The sequence below is a fragment of the Ambystoma mexicanum genome, chromosome 6p (genome assembly GCF_040938575.1).
Source record: "Ambystoma mexicanum isolate Mex_15411 chromosome 6p, UKY_AmexF1_1, whole genome shotgun sequence".
Lineage (NCBI taxonomy): Eukaryota > Metazoa > Chordata > Amphibia > Caudata > Ambystomatidae > Ambystoma > Ambystoma mexicanum.
The window spans coordinates 225498033-225506446 of record NC_090935.1 but is presented as its reverse complement, the minus strand read 5'-3'; the positions used below and the strand labels follow the sequence as shown (position 1 = coordinate 225506446).

At 52.8% G+C, this 8414-nt stretch overlaps 1 non-coding gene across 1 annotated transcript; it reads right to left on the bottom strand.

Moving 5' to 3' along the window:
- Positions 1–7820: 7820 nt before the first annotated feature.
- LOC138512630 (5.8S ribosomal RNA) lies at positions 7821–7971 on the bottom strand. The gene has a single exon (XR_011281426.1). It is a non-coding gene; the product is annotated as a 5.8S ribosomal RNA (ribosomal RNA).
- Between the last annotated feature and the right edge of the window lie 443 nt (positions 7972–8414).

The window sequence follows — 8414 nt, the reverse complement described above, 5'->3', positions numbered from 1 at the left end:
TGCCTCAGGTTCTGGAACCCATTCAGCCTCCGCCTCTGGGTTTACCTCGGGCCCTGTTCTGATGGCCACCCAATTCCCGTTGGCTCCTCCGGAACGCTTTACGGGTGACCCAAAGCAGTACCGGACATTTATCAACCAATGCAAATTGCATTTTCTTTGCCGCACCTCGGCCTTTCCCAATTCCACCACAAAGGCGGCCTTTATCCTTTCGCACCTCGGAGGGACGGCGGCAGCTTGGGCTAATCCCTTGCTTGAATCCAATAGCTTTGTTTTGTATGACTGTGATGCTCTTATTACAGCCATGAATAGGGTATTCGATACCCGGTACAAGTCACAAGCCACGGATCTAGAATTCTTGAATTTACGCCAGGGTACGTCTTCCCTGTTTACATACCTCACTAGGTTCAATCAGCTGGCAGCCGAGACGGATTGGCCGGAAGAAAAGAAATCTGCGGTATTTTACAAAGGATTGTCTGAGGAGTTAAAAGACATCCTTGCTACTGTGCCGGTGATTCCTACTACATTCGGGGAGTTACTTGATTTAGTACTACAAATAGATGCTAGAAGATCTGAACGGAAGGGAGAACGGAAAAATATGACTCCAGTTCCCCTTCCCCTTGATTCTGTTAACCCTCCTTCCTCTGCTTCTTCTGAGCCTATGCAGATTGGGGCGGTACGTGGTCCGTTGTCACCTGCACAACGTGAACACCGTCGATCCAACAATTTATGCATGTACTGTGGTTCGTCGGAGCACCACCTCAAGGATTGTCCAAAGAGACCCGTTAAGAAGGCGGGAAACGCCAGAACCCGGCGATAGCAGGAGTCCCTATGCCGGGGGTATTATCTTTGGACTCGAATATGGCAGTTACCGTACCTGTCAGTCTGCCAGTGCTATTTACCACTTCAACTGACTGTTCTTTCTCTTCTCAGGCTATAATTGATTCCGGTGCTACTGGGAATTATATGGATTATGATTATGCCCTGAGCAATAACGTTCCTGTGGTTTCTAAACCACAACCTGAAGCCGTACATGCGGTAGACGGCTCTTCTCTGGTCTCGGGTCTGGTTACTCAAAGTACGTCCCTCGTCCGTATGCAGACGAACGATGGACATACCGAAACACTCACATTCGACCTAATTAAGGCCCCCAGCTTCGTGTAATTTTGGGCATTCCGTGGTTACAACATCACAATCCTGACATTGACTGGGCCAGGAAGGTGGTACAGTTTCCTTCCTCTGTCTGTAACGAAAGCTGTTTTCAGACTAGTAGCATTTCCGGCACTTCCTGTCAAGCCCTGGTGGCCTCGATGGCCTTGATTGGTGCCATTACCAGTGCCCTTGAACCTAGCATCCCTGTGGAATACGCTTCTTTTCGGGACGTCTTCGATAAAGGTGGAGCAGAACAGTTGCCCCCACATAGGCCGTATGATTGTCCTATCGACCTGGTACCGGGGGCTAAAATACCTGCCGGCAGGGTTTATTCGCTCACACTGCCAGAAGACAAAGTGCTAAAGGAGTATATTGACAAGGCATTGGCTACGGGGTTCATCAGACCATCGAGATCACCGGCAGCGTCTCCACTGTTTTTTGTTCATAAAAAAGAGGGTGACCTTCGCCCTTGTATTGATTATAGGGCATTAAACGCCATCACAGTCAAGAACCAGTACCCTCTTCTCCTGATCTCAGTACTCTTGGATCAGCTGGGTTCCTCCGTGATCTTTACCAAGCTTGATCTGCGGGGTGCTTACAACCTAGTCCGCATAAGAGAAGGGGACGAGTGGAAAACCGCCTTCAAGACCCGGTATGGGTTATTCGAATACCTAGTGATGCCCTTCGGGTTGTGTAACGCCCCGGCCACCTTTCAAGCCTTCATGAATGATGTATTTCACGATTGTCTGGACCGGTTTGTTGTGGTCTATCTAGACGATATACTGATTTACTCCTCATCCAAGATTGAACACACCCGACATGTGAGATTCGTCTTACAAAGGCTGAGAGAGAACCATCTCTTCGTCAAAGCCGAGAAGTGTATCTTCAATTCATCGGAGGTTGAGTTTCTAGGTTATGACCTTACCAACCGGGGTATCCGGATGAGCCAGTCTAAGGTCAAGGCCGTTTTGGAATGGCCTGTCCCTACTACAACCAAAGCCCTACAGTCATTCCTGGGGTTCTCGAACTTTTACAGGCGCTTTATCTTTTCATTTTCTACCATCTCAGCTCCTTTGACGGCTTTAATTAGCTCAAAAAAGCCAATCCGATGGACACCAGAAGCGCAATCTGCCTTCGAGGCCTTAAAAGCGGCGTTTTCTTCAGCGCCAGTGCTGCAACATCCCGATCTGCTCCTGCCATTTTTTGTGGAAGCTGATGCTTCTGGGATGGCCATTGGGGCTATTCTGTCGCAACCCTGTCAGGATTCGGGTGAGATCCATTCGGTGGCGTTCTTTTCGAGGAAACTGACACCATACGAACGCAACTATCCTATCACGGAAAGAGAATTGCTGGCAGTCAAGGACGCTTTCGCCGAATGGCGACATCATCTATTGGGGGCCCGTCATCCGGTTACTGTCTTCTCTGACCACCGGAGTCTATTGGCATTCAAATCAATGAAGTGTCTCACTGCCCGACAGGCCCGTTGGCACCTCTTCTTTTCCCAGTTCAATTTCACCATCACATATAGGCCAGCCCGTCTCAACGTTTGTGCCGACGCCTTGTCTCGCCTGCCCTCTCACTCGGAGCAAAGCAAACCCGAATGCCCTCTTCTGCTGCCTTCTAGGGTCGTATGTGCATGTACTCCACGTCCTTTGCTCCGTTCTTTAATCGCGGACTGTGAATACACATAAAGAAGAATGTGTAGTCCTAAACCTTGATGTGGTACGAGGACTTCCTTATATTCAGGGCCGCCTGTTTGTGCCCCCGGGGAAAGCACGTCTCCAAGCCCTTGCTTTATCCCATGACTCCTTGATAGCGGCTCATCCAGGCCAAAAGAAGACCCTGGACTTGCTTCGGCGTTGGGCCTGGTGGCCGTCTATGTCACAGGACGTGGTTCGCTATCTGGCCTCCTGTTCTGTGTGTGCTCAATGTAAGGTCTCCCGGTCTAAACCTATGGGTTTGCTACAGTCACTCCCGGTTCCTCACAAACCATGGTACATGGTCTCTATGGATTTCATTGTGGACCTGCCACCTGTGGACGGTTTTGATACCATCTGGGTGGTAATTGATTATTTCACAAAAATGGCACTCTTGTGTGGGTTTGCCCTCTGCTCCGACTTTGGCCTCATTGTTCCTTAGGAACGTATTTCGTTTCTTTGGTCTGCCCTCTATTGTGGTTTCGGATCGCGGACCGCAGTTTACATCACGTTTCTGGAGGGCTCTGACGGCATCCCTGGGCGTTGATGACAGGTTCAGCTCGGCCTTCCATCCACAAACTGATGGGCAGACTGAACGGCTCAACGCCACTCTCGAGCAATACCTGCGCTGCCTCACACTTCGTTTCCAGTCGTCTTGGTTGGCGTTGTTACCACCTGCTGAATTCGCCTATAACAATTCTCTGCATGCCGCTTCTGGTGTATCACCCTTTTTTGCACTATACGGACACCATCCACGGTCCTTGCTCCTGGATCCTGATCTTCCAATTGACAATCCAGCGGCTCATGCGTGTGTTCGGGACCTCAAGTCCAGTCATGAGGTCGTTCGTCAACACCTGCTGCATGCTCAGGCCAAAGCTAAGAAATTCGCTGACAAGCATCGGGCACCGGCACCCGACTACCGTGTAGGTATGAAGGTTTGGCTGTCATCACACAACCTGAGAATGCCTGGAAAACGGATGCTCTTACCCAAGTTCGTAGGACCTTTTCCTGTCACTAAGGTTTTAAATCCAGTTGCTGTACGTCTTTCATTGCCCTCGTCCTGGAAACAGCATCCTGTGTTTCATGTCAGCTTGCTGAAGCCTTGTCCAGCCAACATGCGATTGCCAATACGCCCGGCCCCGGTGCGGGTGGATGGTAATGATGAGTATGAGGTGGCCGATATCCTGGATTTCCGACTTCGGAGGGGTCGTCCTTTTTACCTGGTTGACTGGAAAGGTTTTGGCCCTGAGGATAGATCTTGGGAGCCTTTATCTAATATACATGCTCCGGCCCTGCTTCGCCGCTTTCATGCCCGTAGGGGGGTGGTGCCGCCTTTGGGGGTGGATGCTGTTACGCCTCGGCAGGCACGGAGGAGGATTATAGCCCTTCGGAAGGGCATGCGTCACATTGCAAATCCATTCTACGCCCACTGGCAACTGCCCTGGAAAATAGTGGCCTCGGCTCACTCCGCGGCGCCCAGCGGCAAGTTGAACTACGACTCCCAGCCTCCCGCCTCCCGCTCTCAGCAGATGGGCGATGATGCGTGAACCTCGGTTTCGTCCGGTTCCGCCTTTCCCCTTCCCGATTTAAACCGCACAACCGGGAAAGACGCTGCTTCTGATTAAAGTTGCATCCCGGTGTTTAGAAGTTCCGTCTTCGATCCTACTATACTTACGTGTGTACCAGACCTGTTTTCTCCTTCACGGACTGCCTCTGCCTGCCGCTTTTGGAAAACCACTTATCTGTGTACCAGACCTATTTACTTCATCACAGACTGCCTTTGCCTACCACCGAAACCATCACCTACAATTCTCCAATTCCATTTGTGCCTCTTATGGTTGTTGTTCCCATCATCTCCACAAACAGACTTCCGTTGGACATCCTCCAGTAGTGCACAGGGACGCCTTGCAGAGAGTGCACCCACTCGACTCTAGCGCGGCCCTCGTTCCGCCCGGGTTTAGTTCCCTAAGTAACCTACCCATTTCTTATTTTGCACTTCCGTTTTTGAACTCCTTTGGGATAACTCAGACTCAACAACACAGCCGTGGTAAGGGTTCTCTAATTTATGATTCCATACCTCGTAGCTAAGCGACCACTATCATTAGTATAGGTTACATTCTCCTTTCTTACTTATAGGTGGTTCCGGTTGCCTTAAACGGGCATAGCTCAGGTACTACTAGAAAGAAGTATCAAGGGAAAGGATTCTTCTTACAGTTCCAATTGCTCACCTCTTGTTTTTTCCTTTACAGCTGGGTTCTTGGCGGCGTGTCCTCCCCGCCCTTTTGAGCGATCAGTCCATCTGCCTGGTCCTACCCAGCAGAGGGTCATATTGTTAAAAAGGTCTTGTGCCCTCACAGAGAGGAGGCTAGGTTGGAGGCCCCGACCTAGCTCTTCAATCAATAGTGCAGTCCTGTGTCTTCCGGCCACCGATTGGTTTACTTCCCGTCCGGTGAGTAACACCCGCCTGAAAAATCACAGGATGATGACATGGACATATTGGCTCAAGTTAGGGGGGAGGGAGTTTCATGAGACTGGACAATGCTGATTGTAACACTCTGACGCTGAATCTGATGATGGAAGTCCCATGAATTGTGTGTTATATAAAATAAAAATATTGTTTTTTCCAAAAAAAACAAAAAAAAAACTCGCCGGCTTCTCTGGGATCATTTGCATTGCCGCACTGGACGCCGCAAGGGCGCCCGTCCCTGCCACTCTGGATTTGGGGATCTGAACCCGACTTCCTGTCGATCGGCTGAGGGCAATGGAGGCCATAGCCCATCCCTTCCGAACGGCGCTCGCCCATCCCTTAGGACTGACTGACCCATGTTCAACTTCTGTTCACATGGAACCCTTCTCCACTTTATTCTTCAAAGTTCTCGTTTTAATATTTGCTACTACAACCAAGATCTGCACCTGCGGCGGCTCCACTCGGGCCCTCGCCCTGGGCTTCTGTGCGTACTGCAGCAGCCCTCCTACTCGCCTGACTTAGCCCCCGCGGCTCTCAACGCCGGCCTGGTATGGGCCTGATGCTCCAGGGCCATCCATTTTCAGGGCTAGTTGATTCGACAGGTGAGTTGTTACACTCCGACTACCATGGCCACCATCCTGCTGTCTATATCAACCAACACCGTTTCTGGGGACTGATGAACATCTGCATCATGCGACTTAACCGCGGGTGCGGTTCATCCCGCAGCGCCTGTTCTGCTTACCAAAAGTTGCCCACTGAGCACTTTCATACAATACCCGGCTCCACGCCAGCAAGCCGGGCTTCATACCCATTTAAAGCTTGAGAGCAGGTTGAGATAATTTTGGCCCCAAGACCTCTAATCATTTGCTTTGCTAGATAAAACTGGGGTTTCCGTGCGCCAGCTATCTTGAGTGAAACTTCGGAGAGAACCAGCTACTATATCATTTGATTAGTCTTTTGGCCCTATACCCAGGTCGGATGACCGATTTACACATCAGGACCGCTACGGACCTCCACCAGGCCGAGTTCACCATCCTGCGGGTCCTATCACACACGCTCATGCATCATCTCTGACAGAGCGGGTCGGTGGAGAGCTCACCGCGACAGGATGCCACTGCAATTGCCGGGCACAGGCCCTCAACATCATTACATCACAGGGTTTCATTCATCCCTCTGACTCGGGCAGGCATTATATTCTTAGTCAGTGTTTCCAGACAGGTCGGGTGGTTAACTGACCCCTGGTGCCCTTTGTGGGCCTCCCCGCCCAGCAGCACGACGTGGTTGGGGTGTATTGAGGGCAGTCCACCACAGTCACATCGGGAGCCCCGTCTCCCGTGGCCACTCTAGCAACCCCCAAGAGGGGCCAGGACAGTTGCCGGATAAGGGCCCGGTGGTGGTCTATCTCCCTCAGCCCCGTGGACACAGCAAAACTGCTGTCAGGGGGCTGTAACACTCTCTGCTGGAGCAGAGAGCCACCTGCCCCCTGGGGCCTTCCCAAATACACCCTGCTGGGGCTGCATGTGCCCGGGCCGCAGACCCGCAAGGGCCTCCACCGTTCCAGGTGACCAACCTGTCTGCCGTGTTGAATCCTGTGGGTGGACTGCACAGACCCCACCAGTTTACCGCTCAACCGTTTCACACCCTCTTGAACTCTCTTCAACTTTCCCTTACGGTACTGGTTGGTCACCAGTCTCGTGCCCGTATCTAGCCTTAGACAGAGTTTACCACACGCTTTGGGCTGCATTCCCAAGTAACCTGACTCCAAGAAGACCTGATCCCGGTGTGCAAGAGGCCGCTATCGGCCTAACACCATCCGCGTGGGGAGACTCGATCAGAAGGACTTGAGCCCCCTGAGTGATGCCGGGGAGTCGGTCTTCTGTACATCACATTTCCCACGCCTGCTGCTTAATGGGGATTCGGCACTGGGCTCTTCCCTTTTCACTGGCCGTTACTGAGGGAATCTTGGTTAGTTCCTTTTCCTCTGCTTAGTAATATGCTTAAATTCATCAGGTCACCATGTCTGATCTGAGGCCGTGGTCGGGGAGCACAAAGCTCAGGGCAGCTGGCCTCGGGCCCGTATTGGGGGTTGCCCCAGCCCTTGGCGCAGGCGAGTGTATTCTGTCCCAATCTGTGACCAAAGCCCACATGGTCACGAGGTCCGTGTTCCATGGTCATCCTGCGCCGGCAGCCGTGGGACACCAAAGACAGCCACACACAGCACGGCCAGGTGCCCCGGGGTAGGGTGAAGGTGCGCCAGGCTTTTTTAAAGCCTGCTGCCACCGCCACCACATCCGGGGCGCGTCGGCCACCCGGCCCTCCCGAAACCAGCATGAGGTGGGGAAACTGGGGAAACCAGGACGAGTCGGCAATGAGCTTGCGCGCCAGATCCAAGGATCCAGCGACTGTGCTGATCGGGGTCTGACCTTAGGGGGATGAATGGAATGTGGTCCCTGCGACAGCCCCAGCCACGCCCCTGGGAGTGAACCCCGGGGCGATTGATGTACAAGCGACCCTCAGACAGGCGTAGTCCCGGGAAAAAACCAGGGCCACATGGTGCGTTCAAAGTGTTGATCAATGTGTCCTGCAATTCACACTAATTCTCGCAGCTAGCTGCGTTCTTCATCGATGCACAAGTCAGGTGATCCACCGCCAAGAGCCACAGGCAACATTTTTTGTCCTAGACGTCGGCCTGACCCTGCCGGTGCAGGAGAGGTTGGGGGAGGAAGCGCTGGCTGTGGCAGGACAGCCCAGCTCCCTGTCTAGCTCGGCCGAAACCATTGTGGTTTCAAAAAAATAAAAAATAATAATCCAGGTGTTCAGCCTGACCGCCAGCTGCAGCAGCACAGCGCTTCCCAGGGGGATGGAGGTAGGCCGCTCTGCCACCTGCCCACACGGCCCGATCCACTCATCCTTCCCCGACCCCTTCCGCTTCCCTTTTGGAAGGGGGGGCTGGGAGATGGACAACGAGGCAGGCCAGAGACAGCACAGACAGGGGGTCGGGTGGGACCACTAGAGTCTTCAAACCCCAGCCCGGCCGCATAGGACCCAGCTCCAGGTACCTGGGCAAGAGGGAAGGTCACCCACTGTGCCAGCGGGCCTGG